Consider the following 22,872-nt stretch of genomic DNA (forward strand, 5'->3'; position numbering starts at 1 on the left):
AGTCGATGTTGCATATGTACGAGAGATAATAGCCACATGGACTGAGGCGGTTCTAATGGCAGATTCTATTTCTGAGGAAAAATTTCCCCCCTCATACAATTCTGGCCTGTCCAAAAAGACTCAGATTCCGTGTAAACGAAGGCGATGGTAGAGATGTCTAGCCAAGGTTTTCTTAACATCTGGCCCTCTGTGATTGATAAATACATCACAATAGAAGTTGCGATTGTTGTGGGAATTACATGAGGTGGAGGCTGTCATTGCAGCCGCGGATGACGAGGCGTCAATCGCTGAAACTGCAGGACGAAGATTGTGAGAACGAGGCGAACTTTCAATTTCTATCCCGATTTAAATTTCAAGAGGGTTTTGGGGGCATGAGGATACAGGGGATGCCATTGCCAATGTCGATTCGACTATACAAACAGAAATTGGAGCCCGTAAACTGAAATAGCCATTAACTCCACAAAACCGTATACAGAAACAGCCATAAACTCCACGAACTCTCTCGAAAGTTCGGCGCACAGATGTCAAGTGGAGATTGAACTATCGGCCTAATTAACTAATAACTAATACGACTAGCAATTGTCCCAAAAGGTACAAAGAGAGGCAGATAGACTGATTGAGAAAATCAAATCATGAAACTCTTGAAGAAACTCCATTTCTAATTTTTCATTTTTCAATTTTGATAGTGACATGTAGCATATTTCCTTCAGGTTGGCATCTCCTCACATATGACCTTAAGAGGGGATTGAGAGAGTCTGAAGTTCAACAATTGTTTTTGTGGAATTCTGAATTAGGCTCTTAAATATATTAAAGTAATTTTTATAAACCACTGCCATTGTACATAATTGAATTAAATGTAAACTTTATGAACCACATACATGTTATTAGTAAGTAATCTTAAAAGTAACATGTTAAGAGTGAAATGGTTCATAGAATGACTTAATGTAATGTATTAACAAATTATTAATGTTTAAAATATTGGTGGATCCATATCCAAATTTAAATCTGACATCTGTTAACTTATACACATACACACATCAACCGGATTTAGCCCACGTGGTTGGCATAAATGCCGTTAACTTGTTGTCGCCCCCAAACAGGTTCAATCCCTACATGTTATGTATTGAGTTCATAATGAGTATTTCTTGTAATGGCTTTGAGCCTTGATGTCTGAGCACTCCCCTAAGGATTAAGGCACATTGTTATTCAATTGTCTTGTGAGCACGGGTTGGCGACACAAGGCAGTGGAGAACACAGATTTGTGTTTGTGTGTGTGAACTTGTGAGAGGTTCAACATACAAAGAGAGGCTTGTGCACATATTTATAGGAGAATTTCCTTGGGACTTGCGCAAGGAAATAGGGAAGCAGGGATCAAAGTCTTGCAAGGAGTGCTTCAGCTTAGTATAAGAATAGAAAACCAAATTGGTTCCTATTGAAACAAGATTGTTTTTGTAAGATATCTATTGCTCATTCTTCTATCAATAAAATTCTCAATCAAGCAGAGGGTTTTCCCAGTTGGGTTCCCTAGAAAAACAAGTGTTTTTATATTATGCATCTCGAGTTACAAGTTAGGTTCAGATTTGTTCATTCAAGCAGATCAGAATTTTTGTGGAATTTCTACACATATGACAATGACTTTTCTCTCATTTTATTTTATTAACCTTATACAAGTGATGTGACACACATTCAATGTCCTCTGCACCCCTGGCTATAGAGTGCACCTCACTTCTCTCAGGGCAAATGGCAAAAATCAAATATCCCAAACCAATAAGGAAACACATTTTCACAAAAGCAATCCGCATAATTGATGAGATGAATGGATTCATATCTAGGTGCAACAATCTAAATTTACGTCGACTATCTCAAATAGCTAGTTGCAGAACCTACAATTGTTTGGGCAGAAGAGTCTTCGAATGAAGAAGAGCTCCAATTAAATAAGAATGGAACATGTTCCTAGAAATTGGTTCACTACAGAGAAGTTGAGCATGATTTACCATGTGATGTACAAGAAGAGATGTTTTGATCCAAAGACCCACCCCCAAACATCACCCCACAACACCCGGTACTCTTTCTTCCTGAACATTGAATATTTTTACTCTAGGAGCGATGTCCATTTGCAAAACTATAATTTAGAAATCACTGTCAATGGCCAGGGTTTTATAATAATACAGGAAAGGTCAACTCTAAAATTCTAGAAACAACGAAAAATTGACTTTCCAACATATGTCCTACAATACAGAATTCACTAACTGTTATAATTGTTAGACAATAGCTAAGTACAACAATAGTTACATCTCTAAGGTATCCAGCAAAGACATTTAGTAAAAAGTCTTAACTTCAAGATCCCGATTTAGCAATTCAAAAAATCTTTAAAACACAAATTTCTTACATATAGGATGGGCATCTTTCCAAAGTCCATTGTCAAAGGTAGAAATAGTGAGTTACGATCAAACCTGTATGCCATATGTTATTATGCAATCCATGACACTACCACATTTATCCTCCTCGTATAGGTTATTTTTAATTCATCCTTGGATATCTTATGCGAATCTTACTTTGCAAAATGCTCTATGCAATGAAATGAATGCACATTTGCTATAACAAACAGGCAAATACAGAAAAAAAAGAAGTAGAAGTAGAGATACAATGCACCATAATTTAAGCCCTTGCCTCATGGGCCACCCAATATCAATAGAAAGAGAGATGAAAGTTTGCTGCATTCGTTCTTAGCAATCACAAAATATAAACATAAAATCACGACTTTGTGAACAGTCTAAAGTGTCCAAACTTCCCCTATAGATTATTCATCCCCAACCTGAATATTTTAGTGGTTTGCATTCACAAATACCGCAATTGTTTGCAGGAACAGAGCATCACGTAATTTTTCGCTAAATCTCTTCTGCTGTAAACTTGTTTGCAGGATTTGAGATTGGAAATCTTCATTTGATCCCTCTGATAAAGCTTGCACAACCTATTCTCTATTATAGTTACTAACCCCTTTTCAGATCACGGGAAGCGTTCTTTGACATTTATGTTAGGTTTAAATGGGTGGTGTAAATCTACCCCTGTGGAAACCTGAGGACCAGAGTGCTGTGCAGATTGGAGGTGTCTACATCAAAACATAAAGGCATACCTTTCTCGTAGAAGAACACTGTTAAGAATTCCATATGTGAGCATAATGCATACTTCGTACATGCAAAATATGAATATATCTTGCTGTGATATGCTTTGTACACACTAGCTTGAGCACTCTAGTATTGTTCACAGCAAATGAGAAGATCCACTGATCTCCATTGTCTTTCACAAAATACACTACTTATTGAATAACAGTGAACTTAAAAATGCTTATGAAGGTTATAAATTTTCAACATGAACACATCAAAATAGTCACTAAATACACCACAATGGCAACCTCAACAACACAGAGATGTTTGAGCTTGGCCGAAAACAACCATCCATACATTGCAATCAAGATAGCTAATAAATAGAATTAATACAATTATACCAATCGATGTGATGAAGTATATTCCATGAAATCGCAATGTTTGAGACACACATACAATGTCCTCTGCACCCCTGGCTGTAGAGTGCACCTCACTTCTCTCAGGGCAAATGGCAAAAATCAAATATCCCAAACCAATAAGGAAACACATTTTCACAAAATCAATCCGCTTAATTGATGAGATGAATGGATTCATATCTAGGTGCAACAATCTAAATTTATGTCGACTATCTCAAATAGCTAGCTGCAGAACCTACAATGTTTGGGCAGAAGATTCTTCGAATGAAGAAGAGCTCCAATTAAATAAGAATGGACCATGTTCCTACAAAATGGTTCACTACAGAGAAGTTGAGCATGATTTACCATGCGATGTACAAGAAGAGATGTTTTGATCCGAAGACCCACCCCCAAACTTCACCCCACAACATCTCGTACTCTTTCTTCCTGGACATTGAATATTTTTACTCTGGGAGCGATGTCCATTTGCAAAACTATAATTTAGAAATCATTGTCAATGGCCAGGGTTTTATAATAATACAGGAAAGGTCAACTCTAAAATTCTAGAAACAACGAAAAATTGACTTTCCAACATATGTCCTACAATATGGAATTCACTAACTATTATAATTGTTAGACAATAGCTAAGTACAACAATAGTTACATCTCTAAGGTATCCAGCAAAGACATTTAGTAAAAAGTCTTGACTTCAAGATCCTGAGTTAGCAATTCAAAAAATCTTTAAAGCAAAAATTTCTTACATATAGTATGGGCATCTTTTCAAAGTCCAATGTCAAAGGTAGAAATAGTGAGTTACCATCAAACTTGTATGCCATATGTTATTATGCAATCCATGACACTACCACATTTATCCTCCTCGTATAGGTTATTTTCAATTCATCCTTGGATATCTTATGTGAATCTTACTTTGCAAAATGCTCTATGCGATGAAATGAATGCACATTTGCTATAACAAACAGGCAAATACAAAAAGAAGAAGAAGTAGAAGTAGAGATACAATGCACCACAATTTATGCCCTTGCCTCATGGGCCACCCAATATCAATAGAAACAGAGATGAAAGTTTGCTGCATTCATTCTTAGCAATCACAACATATAAACATGAAATCAAGACTTTGTGAACAATCTAAAGTGTCCAAACTTCCCCTGTAGATTATTCATCCCCAACCTGAACATTTTAGTGGTTTGCATTCATAAATACTACAATTGTTTGCAGGAATAGTGCATCCCATAATTCTTCACTAAATCTCTTCTGCTGTAAACTTGTTTGTAGGTTTTGAGATTGGAAATCTTCATTTGATCCCTCTGCTAAAGCTTGCACAACCTATTCTCTATTATAGTTACTAACCCCTTTTCAGATCACGAGAAGCGTTCTTTGACATTTATGTTAGGTTTAAATTGGTGGTGTAAGTCTACCCCTGTGGAAACCTGAGGACCAGAGTGCTGTGCAGATTGGAGGTCTCTACATCAAAACATAAAGTCATACTTTTCTCGTAGAAGAACACTGTTAAAAATTCCATATGTGAGCATAATGCATACTTCGCAATTGCAAAATATGAATATATCTTGTTGTGATATGCTTTGTACACACTAGCTTGAGCACTCTAGTATTGTTCATAGCAAATGAGAAGATCCACTGATCTCCATTGTCTTTCACAAAATACACTACTTATTGAATAACAGTGAAATTAAAAATGCTTATGAAGGTTATAAATTTTCAACATGAACACATCAAAATAGTCACTAAATACACCACAATGGTAACGCCAACAACATAGAGATGTTTGAGCCTGGCCGAAAACAACCATCCATACATCACAATCAAGATAGCTAATAAATAGAATTAATACAATTATACCAATCGATGTGATGAAGTATATTCCATGAAATCGCAATGTTTGAGACACACATACAATGTCCTCTGCACCCCTGGCTGTAGAGTGCACCTTACTTCTCTCAGGGCAGATGGAAAAAATCAAATATCCCAAACCAATAAGGAAACACATTTTCACAAAAGCAATCCGCTTAATTGATGAGATGAATGGATTCATATCTAGGTGCAACAATCTAAATTTATGTCGACTATCTCAAATATCTAGTTGCAGAACCTAAAATTGTTTGGGAAGAAGAGTCTTCGAATGAAGAAGAGCTCCAATTAAATAAGAATGGAACATGTTCCTACAAAATGGTTCACTACAGAGAAGTTGAGCATGATTTACCATGCGATGTACAAGAAGAGATGTTTTGATCCGAAGACCCATCCTCAAACTTCACCCCACAACACCCGGTACACCGGTACTCTTTCTTCCTGAACATTGAATATTTTTACTCTAGGAGCGATGTCCATTTGCAAAACTATAATTTAGAAATCACTGTCAATGGCCAGGGTTTTATAATAATACAGGAAAGGTCAACTCTAAAATTCTAGAAACAACGAAAAATTGACTTTCCAACATATGTCCTACAATATGGAATTCACTAACTGTTATAATTGTTAGACAATAGCTAAGTACAACAATAGTTACATCTCTAAGGTATCTAGCAAAGACATTTAGTAAAAAGTCTTGACTTCAAGATCCCGAGTTAGTAATTCAAAAAATCTTTAAAACACAAATTTCTTACATATAGGATGGGCATCTTTCCAAAGTCCATTGTCAAAGGTAGAAATAGTGAGTTATGATCGAACCTGTATGCCATATGTTATTATGCAATCCATGACACTACCACATTTATCCTCCTCGTATAGGTTATTTTCAATTCATCCTTGGATATCTTATGTGAATCTTACTTTGAAAAATGCTCTATGCAATGAAATGAATGCACATTTGCTATAACAAATAGGCAAATATAGAAAAAAAGAAGTAGAAGTAAAGATACAATGCACCACAATTTATGCCCTTGCCTCATGGGCCACCCAATATCAGTAGAAACAGAGATGAAAGTTTGCTCCATTCGTTCCTAGCAATCACAAAATATAAACATAAAATCAAGACTTTGTGAACAATCTAAAGTGTCCAAACTTCCCCTGTAGATTATTCATCCCCAACCTGAATATTTTAGTGGTTTGCATTCAAAAATACCGCAATTGTTTGCAGGAACAGAGCATCACGTAATTCTTCACTAAATCTCTTCTGCTGTAAACTTGTTTGCAGGTTTTGAGATTGGAAATCTTCATTTGATCCCTCTGCTAAAGCTTTCACAGCCTATTCTCTATTATAGTTACTAACCCCTTTTCAGATCACGGGAAGCGTTCTTTGACATTTATGTTAGGTTTAAATGGGTGGTGTAAGTCTACCCCTGTGGAAACCTGAGGACCAGAGTGCTGTGCAGATTGGAGGTGTCTGCATCAAAACATAAAGGCATACTTTTCTCGTAGAAAGACACTGTTAAAAATTCCATATGTGAGCATAATGCATACTTCGCACATGCAAAATATGAATATATCTTGCTGTGATATGCTTTGTACACACTAGCTTGAGCACTCTAGTATTGTTCACAGCAAATGAGAAGATCCATTGATCTCCATTGTCTTTCACAAAATACACTACTTATTGAATAACAATGAACTTAAAAATGCTTATGAAGGTTAGAAATTTTCAACATAAACACATCAAAATAGTCACTAAATACACCACAATGGCAACCCCAACAACACAAAGATGTTTGAGCCTAGCCGAAAACAACCATCCATACATTGCAATCAAGATAGCTAATAAATAGAATTAATACAATTATACCAATCGATGTGATGAAGTATATTCCATGAAATCGCAATGTTTGAGATAACTGCAGTTAAGATAGAAAAAAAATGCCACAATAATATTTTTGTCCAGATAGAGTACAAACCCTTCACACAATTCTTTCAGGAAAAAGGATGATATTGAAGAATGTAGCTAAATTAAAGGCATATTTGACCATACCATAGGTGAATAACCTAAAATAACCATCCATATACAATTACACCAATTGATATGATGAAGCATATTCCATGAAATTGCAATGTCTGAGATAACTACATTGGAGAAATTTTTTTGTCACAATGACATTATTGTCCAGATAGGGTACAAACCCTTCATACCATTCTTTCAGGAAAAAGGATGAGAATGAAGAATGTAGCTATTTCTTAGCTGCTATAAAGTAAAGGTGATTTGACTATACCATGGGCGAATAGTATATTAAGAAATAAGTTAACTTCCAGTTCAAAATTTATGGAGAAAACTACAATTTCTCTCTAATATTTAGAGATAAAAATAGAATCGAATAAAAATAATTAGGATACATCCTGCACAGTACCTCCAAAACATATTCCTATTTTGCACTCTCACAAGATCCGGCAGGGTATTCCAAAGCAATTCCTTTCTGCTCCGCAATCCCTTGTTCAACTAGGCATCAAAAGGAGGTTCTTTCACACCATTCCCTCCCTCTGTTAGAAACCTCTCTTGCAGATAAAACAACAGCAATTTCTGTAGAGTAGAGATCTCTCTAACCTTGCCTTCCAACTCACCTACTCTGGTTTCAAGCTCTCTTGCTCTTTCATTCATTCTTGTATCCAACAGCCTTATGAGCTCATCTTGAATCACCTTCTGTATCATCTGGGACCTCTTATACTCATCCACTTCCTGAAGCCACAGATCTGCGAATTGGCAATCTTTCCAGGCCTCGAACCAAGGGCCTCCCATTGTATAATGTATAGATCTGGGAAGTCCCTTGTCATCAATCTCATTGTGACCAACAAGGAAATTCCAGCTGTAGGGAATGGGTCCAATATCATTGTCATCAAGCCAAGTGAATCTATGCAAAAATGCCCCAGATTGGGAATTCACAACAGAGGGTGTCAAAACTCTGTTCTTGGGGTGCCCGCAATTATACAAAACCATAGATGACCAGTTCTTTCTAGGGTAAGTAGTCTGCACAACCCCATTCATTTTTGTAGCACTCTTGGGCTTGTAATCATGTTTGACACACATTATAGCATACTTATCATCAATGAGCTCATCTAATTCCCTAACGTCAACAATATAGAGAAAATCACAGTCTACGAACATAGCCCAACCCTCGAACCCAGCTAGGAAAGGAGTCAAGAACCTGGAAAAGGAGAACTAGGTGCTCTCAGTGGGATCCCTTGTGCGCCAGTAAAGCCCAGCCTCAAAATATGATTAAATATCCTTTCACTCTAAAAGTGACTTGCATCTCAAGATATTTGGTCTCATTTGGGGTGTTAAGATTGATCAAATATCCTTTCATAGGCTTGCATCTCAAGAGAGAATCAAAACACTTTTCACTCGAAAAGAGGCTAACTATCTAGATCTTAACTCTAGATCTACCAAACAACAAGAGTGATCAAATCTCCTTTGATTCTAAAAGAGGCTTGCATATCAAGAGAGGATGAAATGTTCTTTGATTCTAGAAGAGATTTGCATCTCAAGAGAGGATACTATCTAGATCTTAACTCTAGATCTACCAAACACCAAGAGTGATCAAATCTCCTTTGATTCTGAAAGAGGCTTGCATATCAAGAAAGGATGAAATGTTCTTTGATTCTAAAAGAGACTTGCATCTCAAGAGAGGATTAAATCGTCTTTCACTCTAAAAGAAACTTGCATCACAATATATATATATATATATATATAAAACACTCAAAAATAATAAAATGAAATTTTATCTTTAATATATCAAAAACATATATTTAAAAAAAATTAAAAACCAAAACTACACGCTCTTATAAAACATTCAACTTAATATATTTTTTTAATTTCAATATTAACCTAAACATATATTCTATTCTTACCCACCCAAAGAAAACATATATTCTATTCTTACCCACCCAAAAAAACAAACTATTGTAAAAAAAAAATGCGAACTCACATATATTTTGCCTTGGCTGATATATTCAATTCTTCACATATTTTATCTTCCATAATGGCAGGCCTATCTTTTTTAGACATATATTCAATTTCTTTAAAAAAACAAAAAAAAACACCATTATTAAAATTGCAAACTTCAAATATTTTAACTTCCATAATGGTCATCTTTTCAACCAAACCATAAAAGTAAAACATTGGATTCCAACCATGGTTTTTAATTGAATCTCAAGCGAAGTACACATATGAAAACATGGATATAAATGTGGCACCAAATTTTTAATTAAAAAGTTAGTTGATATTCAGTTTTTATGATGTTCCATAATCTCAGGCTACGTAACGGACCCAAAATCGACCAGGAAGGGAAACAAAACTGAGTTCTCTTAATCTCTGAGCTATGAAGAATTCGGGATCAACCAAAAACTATAAAATGGAAATGGAAATGGAAATGAAGCCAACAAATAGGCTGGTTGGTTACTTTCTCTAGCATCACAATTCTTTGCACAAGGTCAGCGGCTTCTCAGCATCACAGTTCTTTGCACACCTGCGGTTTCACCATATGGGCTTATTCAGCCACCGACGATGATGTCACCATATGGGCTTATTCAGCCACTGACGATGATGTCGTGGCACTGGCGTAGCATGAAACTGTTGAGCGCCATGTTTAGGTAGGTCTTGTAATTGAATTGCTTGAACCCTTCGCTGCTTCTTGGCTGCAAAAATACAACATCATTACATTAGTTCCCTGAGCCAATATTCACTAGTTCACAGTTTAATTTAATAATAATAATGTAGGAACAAATTTGAAATAAAAGAAAATGCATTCCAATGAAAGACTACAAACCATTTTCTACTTTTTGATATCCTTCCCGAAGTCTTTTTTTTGCTGCTTCAAGCTTCACTTTAAAAGAGGTGTCATCTGGAGATTTTGATTTCTGTTGTACATATCTTAACAAAGCCTAAAAATTTGTGTTTTTAAAGAAATCGTTCTTCAAATTTAAAGTTGAGAATGATATGTATATTTTGTATTTTCTTTTAATATTAATCATTATATTTGTCTTATTTGTATCACATTAATATACATTGTTTGTTGGCACTATTTTTGCAAGAGTAATCATCATCACCATCCTAGATGATATCATACTTGTAAGTAGCCCCTCCAATCTTGACCTCAAAGATTTTTGTTGATATCTTAAGTATGTCTATAAGCCTTATAAAACAAAGGTAGTGATCATCAAATCTATGAAAATCAATCATGTGTAGAAGAAACATGGTGTGTTTGCATACTTTGGATTTGATGTCATCACCATTCTCCTTTATATTCATGATGTTGTTCTTTTTGGAAATAGCCCCTTTAGTTTTGACAAGCAAATAAAAATTCAATGTTTTTTATTATAGTTTTCATATATCAATAAAAACTAACAAGATAGGGGTTATGATGGTCAAATCTGAGAAATTAAACTATCCTATTGTTACCCTTTACAATTCTATAAAGATGCAAACAAGAAATTGCTAAGAGTGAAAACATTCAAGCCTTCCTTATGGTTTTTCATTTGACCTTAAAAGAAACAACCCATATTGCACTACACTATACCGAAGCAGGAAGCACCAAATCCATAAACACTACACTTCCTAATAGCAAAAATCGTTGTTATGAGTATAACTACACTGATGCAAAACTATTCCTTAGAATCCAATATTAGATTATCCATGTTGGTTCCAATGTTAAACCAAGAGGTTTTTGCAACTTAAAATACTAATAAGCCTCTCCAGCGTTGACTGGATTTCCTTTGAATTGTTCTTCCACAACCGATTAATTTGTTTCCCAATCTGAGTGTCCTGGATAATACAATACATCATTGCTTAGAAATAGTCATAGAAAGTGTATTGTTTTATGCAGTTGTCGCTCATGTAGTCTTGCTCTCTACCACCGTATTATGCAATTTGCATTCAGAAAATTAATGCTAAAATTGTTCGCCTTATTTCATAATTTTCATTCAAAATAATAAAACTAAAATTGATATATTTAGCAACGGAAAATAGACATATCTAGAAAATTCATATATTAATATATTTGCATCTATAATTATCACACAAAAATAGATATATTTAAAAATGAAACTCTAAAATTATTATATTTAGAAAATTGTAACTCTCAGAAAAAATTTCATAACTCACCTAAAATAAAAAGGACATTTCAAATGACACAACGCATGCTCATCCAGTCTCACTCTCGGAGTAGCGCAGGTCCAAAATTATCATATTTTTTCAGAAGAAAAATAATGATGCTCTCATTCATAAATGATGAGAAAGTTTACATATTCATGTTTTTGTTTCCATCAACATAGCACACAGAAGTATAACCTATGATACCATCCCTACTACAATCCAAAATGCCTGAGGCTCGACCGATGCTTCTAACAAAAGGAGGTACCATAATACAGATTAAAACATTACATTAACCTCTTACAAATGAAAACCAGATTCGATTAGTCACATAAAATATATAGAAACACGACTAAAAGAAAAGATGTTTCCCCCAAAAGAAAGAAAGTTTCTCTTGCGATTAAACTCCTGCAAAATTAAAAAATGTTCCTCTAAATATGGTCTTTCCCTGTCACTCTGTGAATCCATGTTTTCAAATCATGTTCCTTGTATATCCATAATCTTGTTATAGTCTTTTCCTCGATAAGAAACCTTAATTAAAAATGAGACTATCAACCTTGATCCTTACATTATTTTCAAAGATGGCGTAGTGGATCATACTTGGAAGGACCGTAACCCTCTCTTGGATAGGAGGTCGGCAATCATATTTTTCTCTCTGTAGATGTCTTCAAAATTAATGTTCTGAAATGATTTTAATCAAATCTCTAGTCTGATCCATCCAATTAGTTAACATAGGTGGTTTGAATTTGTTGTGCTCTCTTACTTAGTCGATGACCCCCTTTGCATCATCATATATCTTAATATTTACCATCCCTATCCACTTTGTTTCTTTCAAAAGCCCCCATAACCCTATCACCTCAGCTTGGTTGTTGGTCCCCTCACCTCCTTCCCACCATAAATGATAGAAAGTGCTAGGTTTAATGACTAAGAAAGTACCACAACCACACTTTCGATGCCTACTAGCTACGTCAAAAAATCCAATAGGGTACCTTCCCAAGGTGTCTCTAAACCTTAACTGTCTTATTTTAACCATCTCCTTTATCGGTCCCTTTTCATTGAAGAAAGAGACATATTTTATGATGATAGTTCTAACACAAATAATATTTTCTTGGAAGATAACAAAATTTATTGATTTCCATATTGACCATATAATATATAGAGGTAGGAATTGAAAAGTTTTGTTCTTTTTATACTAGAATTTGATTCATCCCAACATAGAATGAGCCAGAAAACATACCTTTATGTTGAAAGAGTTAAGTACCCCTTCCCAAACCACCTTCGAGTAGGAACAATGTAGGAACAAGTGTTCTGCGGCCTCTGGCCTTCGCTGACAAAAGATACACACCCCTCGCACAATAAATCCCCTCTTCTCCAGGTTGTTCCTCATCAAAAAATGATGATGTAATATCAACCATCCAAAACATTTTAGTTTATTCGAAGTTTCCCCTCTCCAAGTAACTTGAACCAATTAAAATGTTCATATTTCTCACCAGGAAGTGGAAAAATTTTGTATATGCATTTTACCTATGGATTATCCTTTTTCTTTGTGCCTCCCCAAGAAATCATGTCCTTCCCTATTTGTATGCCAATTCCAACCTCCCTTAAATACATGATGTATTTCTCTCATTCCATAGCAAATCTGCCCTCAAGTCCTAATTCCTCTGTTGTTATCCATGTTTGTTCTACAATGGGATTACCTTTTTCTATGTTGTACTGTTGGAGGGAGAAATATCCCTTACTGTGAATAAATTCAATTAACTATGAATATAAAGAATGGTGTCCCGACATTCCCAACATCGCATCTGGGCCTACTGCAATTAAAGATCCATCCCTTACTTCCCATCTAGAAAATGTCATCAACTGGATTATTTGTTTCATCATACCATTCTATATAGTCGAGAGATAAGAGGCCCCTCCCCTGATCCATTCAGCCTATGACTGCCCAGAAATATATTTACCTCTAATGACACCATGCCATAGGCTCGACCCATTTAATGCACACCATTTGTTTATAATAACAATGGATTTATTAAAGTTCTCTGACTCCATAAATCCCCACCCTCCTTCTATCAGTCATGGAAGCGTGGACCAACTAGCCAGGTGGAACTTACCCTCAAGCTTACTACCAGACCATAAGAATTTTGGCATGACAGAATTAATCCTTCGAGATATCACCCTAGGAAACATGAAAAGTTACATCCAGAAAATAGTGATATGTTGCAATACCGATTTGATCAGAATCATCCTCCTGCCCAGAGAAAGTATTCTATGCATCCAACTCACCATTTTTTTCTCCAATTTTGTAGCCAACCATTCCCAACCATTGATCCCATAATTGTTCAGTTTTCATCTAAAACTCAAATACTTAATTCCCAGCTCTAATTTCTGACATTTAATATAAAAAATAAGACAGATCTGTCTTTTAACTTCGTCCTCCACCCCGTTGAAAACCAGTAAAAATTTCTCCTTACTCATCAAGAGGTCCGACATGCCTTCGAGAAAGCATCCAGTGCATGCGAAATGATAGTCAATTCCCTAATGGATTTCTGACCACCAAACAATAAATTTCCGACAAAACACAAATGTGTCACTGCTTGCTTTCTTGATAAATTTAACCCCTCCATCATCCGCTTATTTTGAATTTCCTACATCTTCAGGCTTAAGCAATCGACAACCAACAAAAATGTAAAGGGGATAGTGCACAACCCTGCCTCAAACCCTTGTACACCCTAAAGAATTTAGTTGGGCAATCATTGATAATAACCACAAAATTGGAAGTCCTGATGCAAGCCATGATCCATCTTGATTTGAACAAAGGCAGACCAGTTTTAATCAACACCAAATACAAAAACTCCCAATCCACACTATTGTATGCTTTAATTAGATCCACTTCATCAAACATGCATTTCCATGCCTAGTGTTCCTCTATACTGCCTTATTTCGCAATTTGCATTCAGAAAATTAATGCTAAAATTGTTAGCCTTATCTCATAATTTTCATTCAAAATAATAAAACTAAAATTGATCTATTTAGCAACAGAAAATAGACATGTATAGAAAATTCATATATTAATATATTTGCATCTATAACTATCACACAAAAATAGATATATTTAAAGATGAAACTATGAAATTATTATATTTAGAAAATTATAACTCTCAGGAAACATTTCATAACTCAACTAAAATAAAAAGGACATTTCAAATGACACAATGCATGCTCATCCAGTCTCACTCTCGGAGCGCTAATTTTGCGCAGGTCCAAAATTATCATATTTTTTAGAAGAAAAAAATGATGCTCTCATTCATAAATGATGAGAAAGTTTACATATTCACGTTTCTGCTTCCATCAACATACCGCAAAGAAGTGTAACCTATGATACCATCCCTACTACAATCCAAAATGCCCGAGGCTCGAACGATGCTTCTAAAAAAGGAGGTACCAAAATACAAATTAAAACATTACATTAACCTCTTACAAATAAAAACCAGATTCGATTAGTCACATAAAATATATAGAAACACAACTAAAAGAAAATATGTTGCCCCAGAGGAAAGAAATCTTCTCTTGCCATTAAACTCTTACAAACTTAGAAAATGTTCCTCTAAATATGGTCTTTCCCTGTCACTCTATGAGTTCGTGTTTTCAAATCATGTTCCTTGTACATCCATAATATTGTTATAATCTTTTCCTCGATAAGAAACCTTAATTACAAATGGGACTATCAACCTTGATCCTTATGTTATTTTCAAAGATGGCATTGTGGAACATACCTAGAAGGAACTTGAGTCCTCTCTTGGATAGGAGGTCAGCAATCATATTTTTCTCTCTGTAGATGTGTTCAAAATTAATGTTTTGAAATGATTTAATCAAATCTCTAATCTGATCCATACAATTACTTAGAATAGGTGGTTTGAATTTTTTGTGCTCTCTTACCCAGTCGATGACCCCCTTCGCATTGTCATATATCTAAATATTTACCATCATTATCCACTTCATTGCTTTCAAAATCCCCCATAACCCTATCACCTCAGCTTGGTTGTCTGTCCCCTCACCTCCTTCCCAGCATAAATGATAGAAAGTGCTAGGTTTCATGACTAAGAAAGCACCACAACCACACTTTTGATGCCTACGAGCTATGTCAAAAAATCCAACAGGGTACCTTCCCAAGGTGTCTCTAAACCTTACCTATCTTATTTTAACCTTCTCCTTTATCGGTCCCTTTTCATTGAAGAAAGAGACATATTTTATGATGATAGTTCTAATAGAAATAATATTTTCTTGGAAGATAGAAGAATTTATTGATTTCCATATTGACCATATAATATATAGAGGCAGGAATCGAAAAGTTTTGTTCTTTTTATACCAGAATTTGATGCATCCCACCATAGAATGAGCCACATAACATACCTTTATGTTGAAAGAGTTAAGTACTCCTTCCCAAACCGCCTTCGAGTAGGAACAATGCAGGAAAAAGTGTTCTACTGTCTCTGGTCCTCGTTGACAAAAGATACACACCCCTGGCCCAATAAATCCCCTCTTCTGTAGGTTGTTCCTAGTCAAAACATGATCATGTAATATCAATCATCCAAAAATTTTCAGCTTATTCGGAGTTTTCCCTCCCCAAGTAACTTGAACCAATTAAAATGTTTATATTTCTCACTTGGAAATGGAAAGCTTTTGTATGTGAATTTTACCTATGGATTATCCTTTCTCTTTGTGCCTCCCCAAAAAATCATGTCCTTCCCTGTTTGTATGCCAATTCCAACATCCCTTAAATCCATGATGTATTTCTCCCATTCACTACAAATCCGCCCTCAAGTCCTAATTCCTCCGTTGTTATCCATCTTTGTTCTGTAGTGGGATTATCTTATTCTATGTTGTACTGTTGGAGGGAGAAATATCCCTTACTGTGAATAAATTCAATTAACTATGAATATAAATATTGGTGTCCCGACATTCCCAACATCACATCTGGGCCTACTACAATTAAAGATCCATCCCTTACTTCACATCTAGAAAATGTCATCAACTAGATTATTTGTTTCATCATACCATTCTATATAGTCGAGAGATGAAAGGCCCCTCCCCTGATCCATTCAGCCTACGACTGCCCAGACATATATTTACCTCTAATGACACCATGCCATAGGCTCGACCCATTTAATGCACACCATTTTTTTATAATAACAATGGATTTGTTAAAGTTCCCTGACTCCATAAATCCCCACCCTCCTTCTATTGGTCGTGGAAGAGTGGACCAACTAGCTAGGTGGAACTTACCCTCAAGCTTGCTACCAGACCATAAGAATTTTTCTATGATAGAATTAATCCTTCAAGATATCACCCGAGGAAACATGAAAAGTTACATCGAGAAATTTTTTTCAATATTAACCTAAACATATATTCAATTCTTACCCACAGAAAAAAAACAAACCACTCTTAAAATAAAATGCGAACTCACGTATTTTGTCTTCCATGATGGTCTATCTTTTTAAACATATATTCAATTCTTTACATAGTTTATCTTCCATAATAGGAGGTTGGAAGTCATATTTTTCTCTCTGTAGATGTGTTCAACATTAATGTTCTGAAATGATTTAATCAAATCTCTAATCTGATCCATCCAATTACTTAAAATAGGTGGTTTGAATTTGTTGTGATCTCTTACCCAGTCGATGACCCCCTTTGCATTGTCATATATCTAAATATTTACCATCCCTATCCACTTCATTGCTTTCAAAATCCCCCATAACCCTATCACCTCAGCTTGGTTGTTGGTCCCTTCACCTCCTTCCCACCATAAATGATAGAAAGTGCTAGGTTTCATGACTAAGAAAGCACCACAACCACACTTTTGATGCCTGCGAGCTACATCAAAAAATCCAACAGGGTACCTTCCCAAGGTGTCTCTAAACCTTACTATCTTATTTTAACCTTCTCCTTTATCGGTCCCTTTTCATTGAAGAAAGAGACATATTTTATGATGATAGTTCTAACATAAATAATATTTTCTTGGAAGATAGCAGAATTTATTGATTTCCATATTGACCATATAATATATAGAGGCAGGAATCGAAAAGTTTTGTTCTTTTTATACCATAATTTGATGCATCCTGCCACAAAATGAGCCACATAACATACCTTTATGTTGAAAGAGTTAAGTACCCCTTCCCAAACTGCCTTCCAGTAGGAACAATGTAGGAACAAGTTGTTCTACGGTCTCTGGTCATCGCTGACAAAAGATACACACCCCTGGACCAATAAATCCCCTCTTCTGTAGGTTTTTCTTGGTCAAAAAATGATCATGTTTTATCAATCATCCAAAAAATTTTAGTTTATTTGGAGTTTCCCCTCCCCAAGTAACTTGAACCAATTAAAATGTTCATATTTCTCACCTGGAAATGGAAAGCTTTTGTATATGAATTTTACCTATGGATTATCCTTTCTCTTTGTGCCTCCCCAAAAAATCATGTCCTTCCCTGTTTGTATGCCAATTCCAACATCCCTTAAATCCATGATGTATTTCTCCCATTCACTACAAATCCGCCCTCAAGTCCTAATTCCTCCGTTGTTATCCATCTTTGTTCTGTAGTGGGATTGTCTTGTTCTATGTTGTACTGTTAGAGGGAGAAATATCCCTTACTGTGAATAAATTCAATTAGATATGAAGTTAAAGAATGGTGTCCCGACATTCCCAACATCATATCCAGGCCTACTACAATTAAAGATCCATCCCTCACATCCCATCTAGAAAATGTCATCAAGCAGATTATTTGTTTCATCATACCATTCGATATAGTCGAAGAGATAAAAGGCCCCTCCCCTGATCCATTCAGCCAACGACTGCCCAAACATATATTTACCTCTAATGACATCATGCCATAGACTCGACCCATTTAATGCATGCCACATGTTTATAATAAAAATGGATTTACTAAATTTCTCTAACTCCATAAATCCCCACCCTCCTTCTGTCGGTCGTGGAAGCTTGGACCAACTAGCTAGGTTGAACTTACCCTCAAGCTTGCTACCAGACCATAAGAATTTTTCCATGATAGAATTAATCCTTCAAGATGTCACCCTAGGAAACATGAAAAGTTACATTGAGAAAAAAATTTCAATATTAACCTAAACATATATTCAATTCTTACCCACCCAAGAAAAACAAACCACTCTTAAAATAAAATGCGAACTCACGTATTTTGTCTTCCATGATGGTCTATCTTTTTAAACATATATTCAATTCTTTACATATTTTATCTTCCATAATGGTCTATCTTTTCTAAACATATATTCAATTCTTAAATTAAAACTTGAGATATTTTAACTTCCATAATGATCTATCTTTTCAACCAAACCATAAAAGTAAAACATTGAATTTCAACGAACCATGGTTTCTAATTGAATCTCAAGCAAAGTCCAAATATCAAAAAATGGATATGAATGTGGCTTCCAATGTGGCCCCAAATTTTTAATTAAAAAGGCTCAGTATAATCTATGGTTAATAATTTAGATTCCTCCATGAGCTGAGATTTGGAGAGGAGTTACCCCTTAACAAAAGACTTACTGTACCCTACTTCTTATTGCAATCAATAATAGAAATGAGACTAAAGGTATAGGAAGGAGAACATCAATTGTTGGCAAATCATGGACTCATCAAGCTCATACGAGAAGATGGCTTGAGCCAGTTAAGTGTCCCTATTTTATGGTCCACATTTACAGACATGGACAGGGAGACTGTAATTGAAGCAATTGAATATGAGAGTGACCCAACCTCTAGTGGTGAGGAGGAAGAAGAAGAACTTGAGGAAGAACAACAGGAACCTGAAGAAGAAGAGGAAGAACCTAAAGAAGAAGAGGAAGAACTGTGGGAAGAAGAGGAGGCAGAGACAAATAAAACATAGGAAGAAGAAGAAGGAAAAGAGAACAGTGGGGAGGAAGAATAAGAGTGATGAGTCTCATCATTGAGTAAGTATATGGGCCTTAATTGGCTTTAATACACCTCCTAACTTAGTAAAACCAAATATCCTCACAACTTATTGCATAATTTTGATTATATTTTGCTTATGGGTTGAGTTAGAGTTGGATATTTTGTTTTGTGGTCTAATGTGCATGTAATTTAGGAATAAAGGATAAAAGAAAAGGAAATGCAGGGATAGATGGGTAAAAGCAAGGAACTATGGCAAAATAATTTGGTAAAAAATCGGATGGGACAAGAAAGAGGAATTATAGCTGGTAAATCCTCCTCATTTACTACCCATCAATTCGAATATCCCTCCATCGACTGAAAGTACAAACAACCAAATCAGGAGTACAACAAGACAACCAAGCAAGTGGAAGTACATGCAGCCTCCCTACTAGAAGGCAACCGAGCTAGTGTATGTGAAAGGACAAGCTACCATTAATTTGGGAGTTTTACCTCCTTGATTTTTAGGGAAGTCGTTGAGACTTCAGATGTATAAATAAGGAGGCTTAGGACCTCTGTTTTTTTAGCCAGTCATAAGTTAGTTGGTCAGATAGTCAGTCAGTCACCAATAGTCAATTGCATACTTGTAACAGTTCGATGTAATACAATGTTCTTTGATAATGAAGATGAGTTTTTATTTGAGCCAGCTCTGAGTTAACTTAGAGGGTTGAAGCTCTTGGGTTAGGGCCCAACCCTAGAAACCAAAGCTCCTCTTTCTTGTATTGTTAAGTAGCTTAGTGTCCTTCTTTCTATTCATTTATTCAGCTAGAGGCATTCTCATTACAGTAGCAGTATAGATTCATGTTTTTTGTGCATTTTCTCAAGTAGTTCATTTCCATTACAGAAGTAGCATAGATGCATGGTTTTATTGTTCATTTTGTTAAGTAGATGCATTTTCATTACAATGATTCAACACAGACTCATGGATTTCCTTCTCATTGACTTAAGTAGCTCCTTGTTTTCTGTTCATTTGCTTAAATAGTTGTAGTCCATTACAGCAGGGTAGAATAGAGTAGTTGTGTTTCAGTTTGTTCCATTCATGCTTTAATCTAATCAGTAGGTTGGCAAGGAGAAAGATCCACAAGGTTTCTCACAGGTGTCTCGGCCTCACCTCCTCCCTCTGGGACCATGGTGTGAGGAAGAAACCCTACAACAACCCCAAAAACACAAGGTTTTGGTTTTCATGGAGTTCTGTCGGTTAAACACAGTCACTGAGTTCATGGGTGATCTGCCCCTTTAATGGCCCTTAGCTTGTTCAATTTCTCCCTGTTAGTCACTCTCACTCACATTCCCCATTCGTTCTCCTACAGCATGAAAAGCTCAGTAGAAACTATTCATTGACGTTCAAATAGTTTTTGACCGTCAAACACTTTTTACACAGCCAAATTGTCCAATCACCGTCCAAATTCATTTTCGCATTTGATTTTTCCCATTTTAAATCCCTGTCGTCAATTTTCCTTATCAGATCCAATGGCTGTCACACACTTGCTCACCAACCTACTTGGTCACCTCTTCACCATAGATCTACTTTGATAGATCCAATAGTCCTCGCGCCATATCACGTGGATTTCCTTTCGACCGTTATCAGGCTGAGGGCACACGATATGGGTGGTTTCCCCATGCTACATGTTGACCGAGGAGGCTAATCGCGTGAAATTACCCAAAACCATTTATGGCTTTGAGGGCATGGGTTATCCTAGTTACCACCCTCCAAACCCGCTTGTCACTTTTTTCACATTTCTTTTCACTCTTCAACCTCCACCATCGACCTATCTTGTGAGATCTGACAACTCTCACTTCACCCGATACCATTTCCGCACGTTCTCTCTTGCCCGTGACCTTCGTTGTCCATCTTCCCACTACCCGCGTGATATAATCCTAGCCGTCCATCTTGTTAGGCCACCATGTCCACCCATTTGTTTATGTACCCTCCTACTGTTTGATCTTGACTGTTCATCTGCCCTTCACCCACCTGATCAAACAATCCTCATGCTCTTTTTCTCCCCCACGTCCTCTTTTCGCCATTTTGGCCTCTGACCATTCTCCCGCTTAGATGCAGGCTTAGCCTAGTATCCATTTTTCACCCCTTATCTTAGTTTTGCTGCCTTACTTCTGCAACTTAGATATCAGGAGTAGGTTAGTGTTAATTTATGATTCTTCTTAGCATAGTTGTGTAACTGGTTAGCTAGGGTTTGGTGTGAGTTAGGCTTGCATGTTGTTTTCTTCATTTCTGTAGTAGAATAGCTCTCCCCTAGACTAGGTTTTCTCTCCTTCCATAAAAAACAAGCTTCTTTTGACCTTATAAAAGTCTGGCTTGGAACCCTTGGGGTCTCTTGCCAGATGAGCCATGACAACAGGCAGTACCTTCACTTCTACTTGTGTATATAGCACAGTCACCTCCAAGTTTGTACGAACCCCGGGTTGATAAGTAAAGGTGGTAGCCATGGGAGTTGCAACATTCTTGTTGCAATACCTAGGCTCATCACTTTTTGGTGCCATTTCTAGGGAGGTGTTAGAGTAGTAGTGATTACTGTTCTTTTCTTCTATTTTCTAGTTTCCAACTTTCTTCCATTAGTTTATTTCTACAAAAGTAATCTAGCTTCTTTCTGTCATTTTGTTATTTATCTTCTTTCCTTTCGATTTTGCAAGTTAATGTAGTTTTCTTTCCTGCAACAAGAATTTCAATTCAGTAAGTATTTTTCTTTCTGTAAGTAGTGTCTTTTCATTCAGTCAACAATTTCAATTCAACAAGTAGTTTCTTTTTGTTAGTGGTTTTCATTCCATCAGCAATTTCAATTATGAAAAGTAGTTTCCATTCTATTAAGTATTTTTGATTTAATCAACAGTTTCCATTCTACAATTACTTTCTAGCTGTCAAGAAAAATCTCACAAAAACCCAAAAACATTTCCTTTCATGCCTCGTACGATTAGGGATACTTCAGGAAAATTATTACCAAACACCCTCACCTCATCCAACAGTCAACCTCCCTTCTTCTTCACTGACGGGGAATTGGAAGCCCCTTTAGGTGAGCAACTTGATATATTTGAAGAACCTATAGGGGAAGAAGAAGAGGAAGAACATATTCCTACTGAACTAATGGTTGAATGCTTAAATGACAGAGGAGATAGAGGGATAATCGTGAGTGCCTTCCCCATTAGGGAAACCAATGGGGACACTAAAATCCAAAACATAAGACCCTTTGCTCTACCTCATTTCCATGGCTTGACCACAGAGGACCCTGACACCTTCCTATTTGAGTTTGTTGTTGTCTGCTGAACCTATGACTACACAGATGATGAGCAGAAGTTGAAACTGTTTCAGTCTACCTCAAGGATGCAACATTACGCTGGTTCATG

Source organism: Pinus tabuliformis, chromosome 8, assembly GCF_031772625.1.
Source record: "Pinus tabuliformis cultivar Carrire ecotype Pingquan chromosome 8, CPIR1, whole genome shotgun sequence".
In the NCBI taxonomy this organism is placed as follows: Eukaryota; Viridiplantae; Streptophyta; class Pinopsida; order Pinales; family Pinaceae; genus Pinus; species Pinus tabuliformis.